The sequence below is a fragment of the Schistocerca gregaria genome, unplaced genomic scaffold (assembly GCF_023897955.1).
Source record: "Schistocerca gregaria isolate iqSchGreg1 unplaced genomic scaffold, iqSchGreg1.2 ptg000510l, whole genome shotgun sequence".
In the NCBI taxonomy this organism is placed as follows: Eukaryota; Metazoa; Arthropoda; class Insecta; order Orthoptera; family Acrididae; genus Schistocerca; species Schistocerca gregaria.
Genome location: NW_026061912.1, coordinates 219,877 through 236,396, shown reverse-complemented (window position 1 = coordinate 236,396; position 16,520 = coordinate 219,877). Strand labels below are relative to the sequence as shown.

The window sequence follows — 16,520 nt, the reverse complement described above, 5'->3', positions numbered from 1 at the left end:
GCCGCCAGCTGAGTGTAGTGAACTCCTGACCTATTCAGCGGAACCCGAAACCCCACCAGCCTATGGCGCAAGTCAATGAATCTGCAGCCAATAAGGTTGCAAAACCGTCTGAGCCTCTGATTCAGACCCTCCATCCGGCTCTGCACCAAAGGTCCGCAGTCGGTTTTCTCAACGATGCTGCAGATGGTCAGCTCTGCCTTCATCTCGTAAGAAAGACCGGCAGCCTTCACCAAATCAGATAGCCGCTGGAATCCAGAGAGAATTTCCTCAGATCCAAAGCGACACACGTCATTAGTGCCGACATGTGCCACCACCTGCAGCTGGCTGCACCCTGTGCTCTTCGTGGCATCCGGAAGGACCCTTTCCACATCAGGAATGACTCCTCCCGGAATGCACACGAAGTGCACACTGGATTTCTTCCCCTCCTTAGCCGCCGTATCCCTAAGGGGCCCCATTACGCGCCTAACATTGGAGCTCCCAACTAATCGATAACTAAAACCTGAATTGTACTGTTTCCTACGGGCTAATTACATCAACCTAGAAGCTTCCTCTATGTTCTACTGTGTTGTTTTTAGTGTCTCTGCATTCCTTAGCACGCGACATAAGTTTGCAGACGATAAATGTAACCGTTTCAGAGAGAAAAGCTGCCAATGTAACGCTCTGGCAATACGTCGATTTGATAGCAAATGACGAAAACGGGCTTATTTCTTAGGTTTTTACTACATATGAACACTTTTCACATTCTCTCGTGTAACGTGGCTTTTAGGCCTCTCTTCATGCAAAATCTTAAGGTCGTCGGTAATGTCAAGGCACCAAAGCCGGATAATAAGTCAATAATCGATTACTAAAACTTAAAGTTTACTGCTTCTTACTGGCTGATTACTTCAACTTATAAGCATCTTCTGTGTTTTACTGTGTTGCTATTAGTACCTCCACATAGCGCAGCACACAACATAAGTTTTCAGACGATGAAGGTAACCACTTCACAGAGAAATTCCAAATTCTGTGTCTGTGTCTACTGCCTGCTCATATTGTTTAAAGCAGGTTGCTCCAAATGCCCAGTGGATCTGATTCCCTTGATACCCATTCTAAACAATCTCGGATTGGGAAAGACCAAGCTCTGCTTATACTTATAGTCTGGGAAGTTGACATATCTTAGACAGTAAAATATGATGGTTAAAGATGTCCACTGAGTATTCCCATATACACTGAAGTTAGCTTTGAACAACAAATTATTAATTGGCCACCTACTCTTGACTCAATAGCTACTAAGATCTTTCACTGGTGAAGGAGGTGACAACGTTGTTACGTCCATTAGAGGCTTCTGTAGTTTGCTGAGAATGATGTGATATAATTGTGCCTTGTGATTTTCTGTGGAGTTCCAGAGTAAGTTCTACACTGGTGCAGGACATCCATTATTGCTGTTCTCATTCGAGGCAATCCTGGATTCTAAATCTCAAGCACCAGAGGATTAGAAACAGCAATGCAACCTCTGTCTTCCTGGCTGTCCACTATTTCAAAGTGCTGTGGTTGACAGTCTCTTCTCATTGTGCAATGCTTGTAGATTATTGTAAATGGATAAACTGCAATATTTAGAACATCTCATTCTAAACTTTCTAAAGAACGAGACTTTTCTGTCACGACCACTTTTTGTGTGAGGTGATAAATACCAGGAATTTGGTTGTATTTTGAGAACCTAATGGTGACATACATTAGTGTCTGTGTAAATTAATGGAACTGGATTTTTCCTGAGGTCGGCAGTTTTCCGAAGGTCGGCGTTTTCCCACGAGGTCGGCGTTTTACCCCGAGGTCGACGTTTTTCCCTCGAGGTCTGCGTTTTTCCCCGAGGTCGGCGTTTTTTCCCTAGGTCTGCGTTTTTGCACTGAGGTCGGATCGGCGATTTTTTCCCCGAGGTCTAGAAATCTATCGGTATATTGAAAATCGAAAGTATTTTGATGTATATCGAACTATACTGATATGTCAAGTCAACTTGAAACATATATCCGACCACTAGATATCGGTATTTATCGAGATAGCGATATATTTCGATATACCTATTTATTTCGAGAATCGTTTTCTTAGGGGTACAGATTTTTTTCAAGACGTCCATTCTTTCCCATTATCGATTCATTTCGATATATCGACTTATGTCGAAGCACTCATTATATCGAGATGTCGATTTATTTCGAGATATCTATCTATATTGAGGCATCCATTTATTTCGAGGTATCAATTGATTTCGAAGTATCCGTTTATGTCGAGATATCGATTTAGTTTGATATACCGAAACAAATCGGGTTGTCTGTTTATTTCGAGCTATCGATATATTTCCATGTATCGGTGTACTTCAGATATCGATTCCTTTCGAGATATCGATAAATTTCAAGAAACCTCTATATCTCAAGTAATCCATACATTTCTAGATATTGTATTTTTAGAGATATCTTTATATTACTAGGTACCAATATATTTCAAGATATCGATATATTTCTATACCTCGATTTATCTCGAGAGGTCCGTGAGATTCGAGATATCGATCTATATGGTAAGCTGAAATGCGTATAGATGTCGATATATTTCGGGATATCGAATCATTTCGATGTAGCTGTCTTTTGGAGGTGTCGATTTATTTCGAAGTTTCGATTTTTTTCATGGTGTCGATTTATTTCGAGGTTGCGATTTATTTCGGGTTGGCGATTTATTTCTGGGTGTGGATTTATTTCGAGGTGTCGATATATTTCGAGGTGACGATATATTTCGACGTTACTTGTCGACTGCATCAGCTTAGAACCTATTTCGTACAGAGTGGTGCGACTGCATACCTCAGAAGGCGACATTGATATCCAGACGATGAATGTAAACGTTTCCGAGAGAAAAGCGTCCAATGTGACGAATTGGCACTACGTCATTATGAAAACAAATGACGGAAACGTGAGGTTTCTGCCACTCAAAGTGCTGCCAACTTTCACCCCACCCCCTCCTCACTCTCCCCAGTCGTGGCGATCAGCTGGTGTGATAGAAATGGACACAGGAAAGTAATAACGTTCCATGAAATCCCATTCTAGGGAGGTTCAAGGGTAAATGTTCCAGACGGTTTATTTGCATTAAGACACGCATACTGGACATCTACAATGTCACATCTGCCAGATCGTTTCTATTGTCAGCAGTGGAAAACAAAACAGCGTACTGAAAAAGCCATAGTGAGACGCGGTTTTTGGTAGACGAAATAATAGGAATACTCTAGGCACTGATAATGATGATCTAATGAGAATTCTGGTATTGTTTTGAAAGATGCATTTAAATATGCATTGAACGTAGCTCCAAATTATTTTGAGAATTATAATTGCGGTATGATGGATCTACATTGGAGATTTTGTAATGCAAAACATTTCGATCTGAGAATACTTTACGTGATAGAACGGCATTGACCTTGTGTGTCATTAGGGTAAAGTTAATTTGCCGCCATTAACATAAAATTTATCCGCCATTAACATAAAATCTATTTTTCAGCTTACTTCAATAAGGACTCACTTCAGATGATTGGACAACTAAAGAGAACTCAAACCGTTATTTTAATAGTATTCGTAGGTCCAATGCAGCATTTACCGTGGACAGTCCCTGAGTCAAGACTGTCAGTTTTATGTAGGGAGCACTCCTTTAAGAAAGCACTCCGTGTTCAGGCCACAAGTGGCCAATCAGGACCATCCGACCGCCACGTCATTCTCACTGAGGTTGGAGGAGGAGCTGGCTCTCCCACTCGTTGTGGTAGTTTCCTGTGACTGGAGCCGCTACTATTCGGTCGAGTAGTTCCTCAATTGGCATCGCAAGGCTGAGTGCAACCCGAAAAATGGAAACAGCGCATAGCGGCCCGGATGGTCACCCATCCAAGTGCCGACCACGCCCGAAAGTGCTAAACTTCAGTGATCTGACGGGAACCGGTGTATCCACTGCGGCAAGGCCGTTGCCCCTACCACTTTTACATGATATTTTTGATCGTAGATCAGGTCTGATGGCTAGAAAGAATGGACGTTTACCATGTTATGCACATTTATATTTTCACTACGTCGACACAGCTGGTCCAATTTCGACCAGCGGTGATGGTAGCCATAATGATCGAGCCAAGCATCCTGTGTACATTGGTTGCACCCAAGTGAGTGGGGATCACAGCATTCGTGACATTTAAATTTGTTACTTCTTTGCTACTATATTCGCAATAAATTTTGCAGACAGTATCCGCATATGACGCTGAATGCACCTACAAAATTATATCATTGTACGACACATGTTTCAGGAGATACGTCATAAAAACTCAGGACAAGGCCAGACGCTGCATAGTACGGACGTGGACGCACAGCTGTAAATAAATGCCTGGTCAACACCAAGCTTTTCCGCTAGTCATCTATAAAGATAAAAAATCCCCATTATTGTCCACCAGCATATTTTTGAAAAACCTTTATTTTGTCATCCATTTTTTTTTCCTGTAAAAATCGTAAAAGCCGCATCATTGTGTTTTTAAAAATCGTTTCCTATTGTCATCTCTTTTTATGTATTTTAAACCATTTATCGCTTGTGTAACCTGTGGCTACAAGTCCATTCCCTTTATGGGGTAATCGAAATAATGAACAACGGAAAAAAGTGTGGGTCAATTTCTTCCTCATTTTTCGGAACTTTTGATAATAGTAAATCGTTGGCTCTTTGAGGGCGTGGTAGGTACATACAAGAGATTATTGTAAGATTAGAATTTGGGTTAGATACAGTGCCAGGAGGTTCTGTTTCTATCTGGCTAGCTTCAAAGTACTTCACCATCTGCTAAGTGATGCGTTTCATTGTGAATGGTGTGGTCTGTGCTAGGTCTACCCTTTACTCCACAATGCTGTTCCTTCGATGCTATTAAAACCAGGATGTTATCAAAATATATGCACAGTGGCAGACTGGAGTCTGCAGAAATATTTCCAGTGGTGGGGAGGGAGGAAGGCGCGTCGGGGCTGGAGTGCATGATTCTGAAACTGGCACTCTGTGTACAAATCAGCTGGTCAGTTACGAGGTGCATCAAGCTACAAGACCCTAACTCTATAAGCGCTACAACTGGTCAAAGCTAAGGTTTAGCAGTATTGTGGAGAATTCTTATCTGGAAGAGTATGAGTATACTGTAACGAATAAAAACTCTTTACTCCAGATTCCAAGGATGGTTAGGGGCGACGGGTGAAAGTGCCCTTTTGCCTATCCTCCCCTCCCCACCTCCTCCCCTCCCCCTCCCCTTCCCCCTCGCGGACGCCAATGGCTGGCCCGTTCATTTTGAGAACATCAGAGTTGCTGTAACCTTTCTGAGAAACTGTTCTAGATGTCCTTGCGCGTCAATCTTACCACTCACAACAGCAGTGGGAATGTCGGTTATCGCTCAAACAACTGGTTTTCGGCTCTTATCAGTTTCCCAGCCTCACTTTAACCTAATTGTTAAAGCCCGTCACAATACCAGTTCTTGTAATAACCGATTTTCAGTATTTTATTTACATTATTTCCTCTTGTAAACGTAGAAATCAAACAAAGATAAAAATTTTTACTTTCTCAGTTTCTTGATAAATGGAATCAAAACGTCAAATACATTTATGATGACCTGCAGCCGTCCAGAACGAAATTAGAATTATATTAATACCGTCAGCTGCTCACGGGTGTCGATATATATCAACGGGGACAGGTGACAATGTGTGCCTGTCTGGGACTCGAACCCGGGATCTCCTGCTTACATGGCAGGCTCTCTGCCCATCTGAGCCACCGAGGGCACAGACGATAGTGTGACTGCAGGTACTATCTCGCGCACGCTTCCCGCGAGACTCACATTCTCACCTTCCATGTCCACGCACTACATTCGTAGTGTCCCACACCAACACATTCATTACTCGTGGAACACATTCTTACCAAGTCCCGTAACAGTTCGGGGAATACTTGTGCATCTTCACAGAAGAAGGTCATGGCTGGTATTGCCAGAACCATATACTTATATGGATATGGACATGTCTTCCACGAGGAATGAGTGTGTTGGAGTGGGACTCTACGACTGTAGTGTATGGACATTCAAGGAAGGAATGTGAGTCTCGCAGGAGGCGTGCGCGAGATAGTCCCTGCAGTCGAACCATACACTGTGCCCTCGGTGGCCTAGATGCATAGAGCGTCTGTCATTTTAGCAAGAGATCCCGGGTTCGAGTCCCGGTCGTGGCACACATTTTCACTTGTTCACGTTGATATTTATCAACGCCCGTGAGCAACTGACGGTATTAATATAATTCTAATTTCTTTAAATTAAATAGTCCAATAAAACTTTGTCCGCTGTTCGCTGTTTCTCTCAAAATATAGCGAGTACTTCTATACCACAGAAAACTGCCAGTATTATCCTACTGATTTTAGTTTTTAGAACTCTGCTCAAAAATTATATTTAAATCGGTTATCACAGCACTATGCGGGCATTACGTATAATCCAGCGATAAAGAGTGAAAACTGCGGCAGGAGAACTCTCTGTTTCGTTTTAATTTCTCTGTTAACGGCTAAAAGCAGATAACGTAGACACAGGCAGCAGATCAGGCACTTTCTATTTTTATCCCGAACTATGAATGATTTGTAAAATTTTAACTTTTTTCCTTGTATGATGTCGCAAGTCGACCAAATCGACCATTGTGCTTCACTCGTACTGCATATCGTAAAATACTTCCAGGCTTCCAGATGGTGCCATTCTGTGTTACAACTGACGTTCGACAACAGCGAGAAACTGCGTCCATTCTCGCGCACTGCTTGTATAACAGGCACAGTATTGTCTCGGCAATGTTGGACCAATTCACTTGTTGCTCGTTTCTATCAGCAGTGTTATTAAAGTGGCATACATCACTTTTCCCATTTTTTCTGTAATAACGCAGTATCTCAGAGCTATGGAAATCTTACGAATAAAAATTACTCGTCTTTTTTAAAAAAGGTTTATTTGAAAAATAAAAATTTTACTACGACAACTGTGGCTAATTGGTATATCTGTTTTTACGTGGTTATCAGGAAAATATAAAAAGATACTTGTTATAACCGAGAGCAAACAAATACCGAAAGACATCGGTTATTCAGAACTAAAATACCCATGTCGTTTTAACTGATCGGTTTTTCTATCTCTAAACTGCAGTGTCGCCACAGAAAAGTGTGTCGTTCCATCAATGTACATAGCAACGTTGAGATATGTATGTGTTTATGCGCAATATCGGCAAATGGAAACACGAAGAGGTAATAAGCACATGAGCGATAGAATTTATTTCACAGTCAGAAAAGTCGAGTGACAGACAAGACTGAATCACTGTAATAGAAATTATATGGAAAGCTGTGTAAAGGAAAATTTCCAGTTCTTTCGTGGATTCCAAAATTGAAGCAAATTCCGGGACATCAAGGTGACATAGTCTTATACGGATAGTATTCCATGACTAACGTAATTGGCCCACATACTGTACTGGTATACTGATAATATTACACTACTAAGGTAATTTACCTGAAATAATTTACAAACATGTTACTATAACATTCGCTACTACTCATTACGCTAATTGACCTTCAGCCATTAAGCGCAAGCGCAGATCTCAGTTAAGATACGTGCGCCATCCAAAAATTTATCAAGGTGGTAACTCAACTCAACTACAAACGATCATTGTGTGCAAAATAAATAGAACACCTCATAAGAAGAACATGACGGGTTTGAATCATTCCCACCGCAAAGGATGAAAAAATCAGGCTTGCACATAAGACCACTTGATAACTAACCAGAAATTCAGATTAGTTGTAGCTTCGGTGACAATCGCCTTTTTTACATTTTCCCCGTAAACTAGATAATTATGAAACGTAACAACTACTCTAAAATATCTGCAGCAACGGACTTGCCGCGGAGGTTGCATCGGTTCACGTGAGATCACCGAAGTTAAGTGCGTTGTCGGGCGTTGAAGGCACTTGGATGGGTGATCATCCAGGCCGCCTCATGATGCCAATCGAGGAGCTACTCGACCCAATAGTAGCGGCTCCGGTCAAAGAAAACCATCATAACGACCGGGAGAACAGTGTGCTGATCCCCGCCCCTCCTGTTCACATCCTCCACGGATGATGACACGGCGGTCGGATGGTGCTGTCCCAGTAGGTCACTCGTGGCCTGAAGACGGAGTACTTATAAAGCAACTACTCTCCAGTGGATGGTCGTACTACTGAGACCTTGATGCCTGGCATCAATAACAGATGGCAGCACAAGAGGTTGGCTTACGCCTACTGCCGAATTTTGGGATCTGTCGTAAGCCTGCGTAAGCACGTGGGGCCTTCCGTCTTAAGTGCAAGCATATCCATTGCGTTTTCTGCCGCACGACTTGAGTGGAATGTTTCATTATTTCTGAAATATTATAGAAACGTTTTTCGTTGTATATCCTCACCATCGGTACAGAATTTACTGTAAAATTACTTGCTCACTTTTCGGAACTTCCGTTCATAGTAAATCGATACTATTTGAAGCCGTGGTAGACACGAGTCTAGTGTGCTTCACCTTCAGCACCTTCTGTGTCAGTCTCGGTTCCTATGTCCCTGATTTCACAACGAACAGTTCGTTGTCTACTGAGTATACTGTCTGTTGCACGACACTATCCCTCCCACGCTGCTAAATGTAGGTCGTCGGCAAAATATGACTGCAGTGGAACAAGGGCGTCTGCAGAAATTTCCCCAGGAGGTGGTGTGGCATTGTTAGTGGCGTGTGTGTGTGTGTGTGTGTGTGTGTGTGTGTGTGCGTGTGTGTGTGTGTGTGTGGAGGCCATTACTATGAAATTCACACAGTCCAGACCGCCAAGGAAAATAAACCTTGAGATTTGGAAAGGTTGTTGATCTTATACCGCTTATACTGCATATTTCGAAATTCCACCTCTAAGGGGGATACACAGGAAATGAAAGGATTTTTGAAACATGTAGCTATTAAGGTAATTTTGAAGCTAGGCAGACGAAAATTTGTATCTGGTTTCTAGGTCAGAAATAAAGAAATATGTGTTCCAGTATTATTGGGAATTTAACCTCTATGAGGTGAAATAGTAGGTGAACATTTTATCTTGAGATAAAAAATTATGGAAGGACTATGGAAGTATTTTTAAGGCTATATCTACGAAAATTGGTATTTGACTTCAAGGTTACAAATAAGAAAATACGTATTTTCGTGTTTTTGGAAGTTCAACCCCTAAGGGGATGAAATAGAGTGAGCTGGTGCGTTTCTGGCGCCAGTTTCCGTCGATCGATGTTTCGATCTTTGAGTCGCGGTCCAGAGGACACTGCTCGCTAACCGACTGTAGTAGTTCTCTGTGCGGCCCAACATCGGGCTTACCGCGCTTACACTGGACACAGTTGCCAACAAATCGCATGCCATCGCCATATAGGTTGGGCCAAAACATGTGTTCCCGAATTCTGTTCAAGGTCTTGTAGAACCCCAAATGATCCCCTACCGCCGAATCGTGGAAATATCTGAGTGCCATGCTAACTCGTTCCTGTGGAATACAGACCTTCCCTTCACCACGGTTGTCTTCCCCTTTACACAAGACACCCCCCCCCCCCCACCCCACCCCCTGAAGACCTCGCCATCCGCCAACTGCTGCCGAATCGGTCCCCACCCGGGGTCCTCGGCCTGTTTGCCGGCTAAGTCTCAGAAGAAGCCGGGTGTCTCGGAGAGAAGGAAATTGACCCCCAGATCCGGCTCCACGTGGCCCTTGCCTTCCCCAGACTCTGCCGCGAACATACGGATAAGAGCGTCGCCAATTCATTGTCTCTGCCACTAATATGGCGAACCTGGAGATAAGTCTCGTCATCTTAACTTCGGTATGATTTTTAGCGATCTTATTAATCAAAGTTTAAGGGCTGGCACTGGCCAAGTAACTCACGGAGGCTCATTGGTTTCAGTCCAGTTGTATTGCTCACCTGTTCTCCAGATAGGGTTGTGTAGTTTATGTCTCAGAAAATTGTCTGCTCTTGATGTGTGTTGTGTTAGAGATAACTGGCAGCGGTCGACGCTAGCATACTGGGAGCAGAGCACCACGGCGGCAGAGAGATATTTGAGGCCATGTCCTCTCCTTTACATCTTGGGTTATGTTGTCACTTTTGCGTGATTCCATCTTTCCAGTGCTGAACTATAGCATCCAAAGTTCAATTGCATTGCCATGTTGAGTATATTTCTATGTCATTCTCTGCCTCGTGGATCTCTTGTATTGATTTGAATCCTTGGTCTGCTCGCGTCTATCGCCAATTCACACGAAATATTGAAGCAACCTTATTTGAAGGGTATTGTCATATAGTCATGTTCTAGTTGTAATCATTCTAAGAATATAGTTGATTAATCAACTGAGTAAGTAAATTTGAAGGTCCGTTTAGTCAAAATTAAAGGACCCCCTTAATTGTTTTAGTCATTTTTATACAGTTTTGTTTAGGAAAGTTGGCAAGCCGAACGTTAAATATCTGTATTCTTACGCTTAATCTGTTTCTCCCCTGATTGCAAGTAGTGAGAGTTCTGCTATGAATTTTATGGACATTTGTGCTATTTAAGTAAAGCTTTACCTAAGTATATATACCTAGTCATATTCAAATTTCAAGTTTTACGGGTCTCGTTCCACTTAACGAAATTTATTTATTATTTGTCCAACTGATCTGGCCTTGTGATTTTATAATGCTTTTGATTGTAATAAAATATGTAGCAACTACAACGGATTACTATTGTGATTTTGGTGTGTCACTACCATACCCCATATCACAGAGGATGAAATGTTTCATGAAATATATGAAAACCTGTTTTTGATACATTGAACGATTAAGAGGGTGGAATATAGGATGTAATGTTTTATGAAAGTATTTCAGTGCGAAAGAGTTTTTAAAGCGAAATCTATGAATATTGTGTTATTGAAAACTACGTGTTTCACTGTTTTTGGAACTACAACCTCCAAGAAGGTGCAATAGGGGCACAGGTTTCACTGACCCATAGCCTTCCAGCCCAACCTGCAAAGTATACGGACTTGAAATTTGATGAAGGTGTAAATCTTACGCTGAAAGCATCATTTAAGAAGAGATTGTTCGAAATTTCACTCCTATGGGGGTGAAACATGGGTTGAAAGTCTTTTTTTTTAAATATGTCCCTATGTCCCTATTGAAGCTATAACTACAAAACTACGAAAATTGACATTTGGTGTCTCAGTCAGATACAAAAAAGAAACAGGTTTTTAGCATTTTCCGAAATTCTTCCATTGGGGGATAAAATAATTAGTGAAGGTTTTTTGAAAATAAATCATTATTAAAGAACTACTGAAGCATTTTTATAGCTACATCTATGAAAATAGGTATTTGACATCTCGGTTGGATGTAAAAAAAATGTGTTTCGTTGCTTTTGGAAATTTAACTCACTAATAGAGTGAAATAGGGGATGTAATGTTTTATGAAATATTTCACTATGAAAGCATTTTTAGAATTAAATGGATGAAGATTTGAATTTGGCTCCTCGGCTCTAAATAGAAGAATACGTGTTTAATTGTTTTTGAAAACCCAACCCCTAAAGGGTGTGAGATGTTTCAGAAAATGGTTCATTATGAAAGGATTGCTAAATATATCTGACAATTCGTATTCGGCTAATATGTTACAATTTTTAAAAACTACGTGTTTTTCTGGTTTTGGAACTTCGAGCATAAGGGGATGAAAATTTTAATGAAATATTTATTGCGTTATATTAAAATATTTTAAATCTGCATCTATGAAAACCGGTATTTCACTTCTCAATTAGATATAAAGAAATATGCGTTAGGGAATGAAAGACTGTACGGAGATATCACCACAAGAATACAAACGGCTTGATTAACAAAAACCTTGGACTCCAGCTGTCAGCATTGCTTTTTGATCATTCAGTAAAAGACCATGCTTCAACGGCGCTAAGTTTAGAAAGTTTAGAAAGTGTTGCAGTTTATAAAAGACATAAAAAAACGATTAAAGAAAAAAATTCTTTGCAGACCATGAACGGTCTACGCAAGTAAAGAAGCGGATGATAAGCTAGCTCTTTATGCAAATGAGTTGGTCAGTTTAAGTTCCGAGACATGTCATGCAGCAGGAACGGAATCCTGTAGTTGCTACGATTGGCTAAAGGAAAAGTTTTGCAGAATCACTCGAAATCACTTCTGCAAGTGGCTAAGAATCTCGTAACGAATAAAAATTCTGTACTGAGAATTCCAAGGTGGGAGATGCAAGATTCCTCCCCCCCCCCCCCCCCCTTCCCCCTCCTCACAATGCTATCCTTCTTTACCTACAGCAAAAAATAAATAAATTAATTAATAAATAAAACTAGAGAAATTTCTACTGTGAAACAATTTGCATACAAGAGAACGGCCCTTGAAATTTAACTCTTCAAAGTTTTAAGCCCTGCTCATTCCGGATATTGATTAGAAAGTGTTAATCCACATGTGAAACCTGAGTATGTAATCCCTGTGACATTTGATCAACGGTGTTCCATAAGGACAGGTTCTCATTCAAAACGTTCGAAAATTCAATTTCTTTGTAGTTGCATTTTTTAAAGGTGTACTTGTCTAGACTCTTGGAACAGAAAGTTTTTTTTTTTTTAATCCGTGCTTTACAAAAGTTTCTACAGTCCATTGTGTGAAGCAGTGTCACGGCTGCCATGAGCCGCGCGGGGTACCCGCCATGTGTCCAACGCCTTGTCACGGTTCGCGCGGCTCCCCCTGTTGGAGGTTCGAGTCCTCCCTCGGGCATGGTTGTGTGTGTGTTGTCCTTAGCATAAGTTACTGTAAGTAGTGTGTAAACATAGGGACTGATGGTTCAAATGGCTCTGAGCACTTTGGGACTTAACATCTGAGGTCATCAGTTTCCTAGAACTTAGAACGACTTAAATCTAACTAAATTAAGGACATCACACACCCATGCTCGAGGCAGGATTTGAACCTGCGACCGTAGCGGTCGCGTGGCTCCCGACTGAAGCGCCTACAACCGCTCGGCCACATCGGCCGGTCTATCACGTATTCTAGAAGAGTTGCAAGGTCGTCAGTGGCGCCTGTTCTTTCGAGAGCAGTTACTATCTTCATATCTATGGTTAAACGTTACCCAGCCATTGACCTTCGTCTGTGCGAATGCGCACAGGTTGCCGGAACTCTTACGGGAATCGTCACCTTAGTGTGAGCCAGTAATGAGTGGATGGACAAATACCTATTAAGTACATTACGTATGCGGATTGTGGACGGTTGGGGATGTGAGTCTCACGGGAAGCGTGCGAGGGATAAATTCCTGCAGTCGTGCTGTTCATGTGTGCCCTCGATGGCTCAGATGGATTGAGCGTCTGCCTTGTAAGCAGGAGATCCTGGGTTCGAGTCCCAGTAGGGGCACACTTTTCAGCTGTCCCCATCGAAGTATATCAACAACACCTGTCGGCAGCTGAGGGTTTCAATTAATTATCAGTTGTGAAGGTGATTCGATGAACCCTTTGCCAGGCACTTAAATGTGTTTTGCAGGGTATCCATATAGATGTAGATGATAACTCGTCCCGTGTCGCACGTGCTCAAAATGATTCATACTGCAGAATGCATGCAAACATACTCACCGAAAATACGGACGAATATCAAGTGCAGGCTGCCGAGTGCTGCATATCCAGCTTTGACAGATCGGCTTTTCCTGCCAAGAAGAACAGGAAGTTGCTGTCTAGGAACAATCAGAGGTAGAGGAAGGGTTGATAAATACTCCTTGACTTGCAGACTAAACGTAAATAACGAAAATACATTTTTGGTAAAAATTGGTCAAAACATAATCGGTTGCCCTCCGTATTGGATTAGCTGTTTTGAATATTGAAAATCTGACTTCAGATTCGTTTTCAGCGACATTAAAAATATATATGTAACACTCAGTTCATGCAAATCGAAGTAATAATATAACTAAATGTTTTCCCTAAACTTTGAACACATTTTTTTCGGGTAACTATTTTCTCAGAACGGCATGCAGCATAAATTAAAAGTGGTTCGTTCTCTTAACATCTACCTCTGACCCCTAAAAGTAAACACTTTTCTTAGGAACTTATAGCTATAATATGACATTTTTTAATATTAACTAATTTTTGTGTAGGCATAAGGAGTGAAACAAACCCTCAAAAATCGAACTCAAAGTTCGAATTAGCACTGTATCGTTAAATTTAAGGTTGTTTCATTGCGGTTAGGTATACGCTCCCATAAATTTTATGTTTTATCGACTGATGTTATCCATTTTCAATTTCAGAGGAATAATGTAGTATCAACTGATGTTACCCATTTTTGAATTCAGGTAACATATGAGGTGCCACACTGCACGCGCTCTGCGTACTCCAGTCTCGCAGGCCCTTGATCAAATGATAATTACGGGCGCCATTTTTTATTGAAAATCTAAAATTAAGCTCATAGTATTATCACTCGTAATTCCCAAACAGATCTTTCGAATGTATTGTCATTGTCTCAAAAAGAATTTCAAATGTACCCTTTTTTGCTCATTTGTATGAGAACCTGGCCGTAACGCCGGAGTATAGTCACGAGATTTTTTTTCAGAGACGCTGTACGTTCGCGAGAAGACTTTCGTTCTGCGCGTATCGAAGGACATTCCTCAGATATTACTGTGTGTGTGCTACTCAGTCGTGCCATTTAAGTGTACATCTTTGCATAGTTTTCCTTTCACGATGTAAACAGTGTTCCGCTCAGTTGCTAACTGGCCAGTGAGTGGTTCCGAAGGTATCGGATGTGCGGTGCGTTCGGTCTGCTAGGACAACAGCAGACTAGCGTGGTGCGATGGCAGAAGCAGACACTGAGGGAGCTAGCTGCTGGGACGCCAGCGAACAATTTATGCCAAGTAAGACGAAGAGGACTATTCTAAAATTACGAGCCGTCTCAAAAGTGTTTACCATTGGTAAATCTTGCTGTTGAGTCTGACAAAACTGGCAGTTTTGCCTAGAGATACATTAGAGAGAGCTACAGGAAATCCCCCCACCCCCCTCAATGAATTTTTGGTTGTGATGACAGGCCGATTGGTAGTGTAGCCCGAGATCTAAGTTAGGTTGGAAGGTGGTAATTTGATTGAGAGTTGTTTACTCCAACGATTATGAATGCCGACTAAACGTTGTGCGAGCAGATTGCCCTGTAGCGTTGCCTAGCGTTTCCGTCCGCGCCACATTTAACACACTTTCTCTAACTGTGTACAAAAGTCTCACAACAGCCACGATAACTACGTTTCTGGTGGGGGGAGGGTAGAGTCCACTATGTAACTTTCACTGCAAATTTTAGTAACCGCATAAACTAACCGAAATAGAAGCGTAATTTTAACTATATTTCCTTTTGTGGGAAAATAATGGTTCTCCTCTTTCGGCAGCAACTGTAATATGTAGGCGACTTATTAGTTTTTTGTGGGAAAATAATGGTTCTCCTCTTTCGGCAGCAACTGTAATATGTAGGCGACTTATTAGTTTTTTTTAACTCTGAATCATGATCTCAATAGACGCAGTGCTTTTTTTACGTTACTTGATTTGTGGTCTATAGTAAACAATGCAACGAATTGGTAAATTCTTTGAAGTTTGACGTGTGTTACATAGAAGACGTCTGCAATGTTCGTAAGGCCAAGTTTGCATATATTCGGTGTCTGTTTTTTTGGCCATGTACTGTATAATTAAGGGGAGGAGGATTATGTTCAAGGAGCAGTGCATTAGCAGTCTATGGAGAAATTGAGAATTTGGATCTAAAGAACGGCATGCTCGGGCAGTTCGTGCTATTCTGTTGACCACTGTGTAATTCGGACACAGTGATCATTGCCTCTCCCTCGTAACCAGGGGACTCGGGTGCTAATCCTGGTCTGGCACAAATTTTCAACAGTGCCCATTGACTAAAGTCTGTGCCCATTGTCAGCTAATGTCATTGTTTCGGTGTTAAATTGTATTTTGTTCACGATACGTAGTTTGCCTTTTTCATGGATAACAGCTTTGAAAAGCGTACAGGTTATATTGATATTTGCTCGTCGTTAGTCCAAGGCAACTATAGCGATTTATAAACACAGTTGTAGTTCGTATTAAGCCTACATACGTAATTGTGTCCTGTGTTTCTTTACCAAGAACTACTTCGTAAGTAATTCCCCTGTAGTGGTATTTTGTTTTAGTATTTTGTTTAAATATTTATAGACTGCAGGCTTGGATGAAATATGAAACACATGTCCGAAGTTCCTGTTGATACTGCAGATACTGTTTCATCCGTACTAGGGGCCAAAACATTTCATCTAATACAGAAGGACACAATTTGTCTCGAGATTTAGCAATTTTTCGTAATAGAGGCCTTGCTTCGATATATTTTTCTCTAATTCTTGTTTGGATTTAATCTTAAAACACACTAACTCTTCCACTTATTCGATATGTGGTTTTATCCATTTCGTAGCCTAGAGTTCCTAAACGGTCGATAATATTAATGATTTCCTTTCTCAATTATATTTTCTGTAAATCTCCTGTTTATGGTTAT

At 41.4% G+C, this 16,520-nt stretch overlaps 1 non-coding gene across 1 annotated transcript; it reads left to right on the top strand.

Moving 5' to 3' along the window:
• The first annotated feature begins 13,319 nt into the window (after positions 1–13,319).
• Trnat-ugu (transfer RNA threonine (anticodon UGU)) lies at positions 13,320–13,394 on the top strand. The gene has a single exon. It is a non-coding gene; the product is annotated as a tRNA-Thr (tRNA).
• The last annotated feature ends 3,126 nt before the right edge of the window (positions 13,395–16,520 follow it).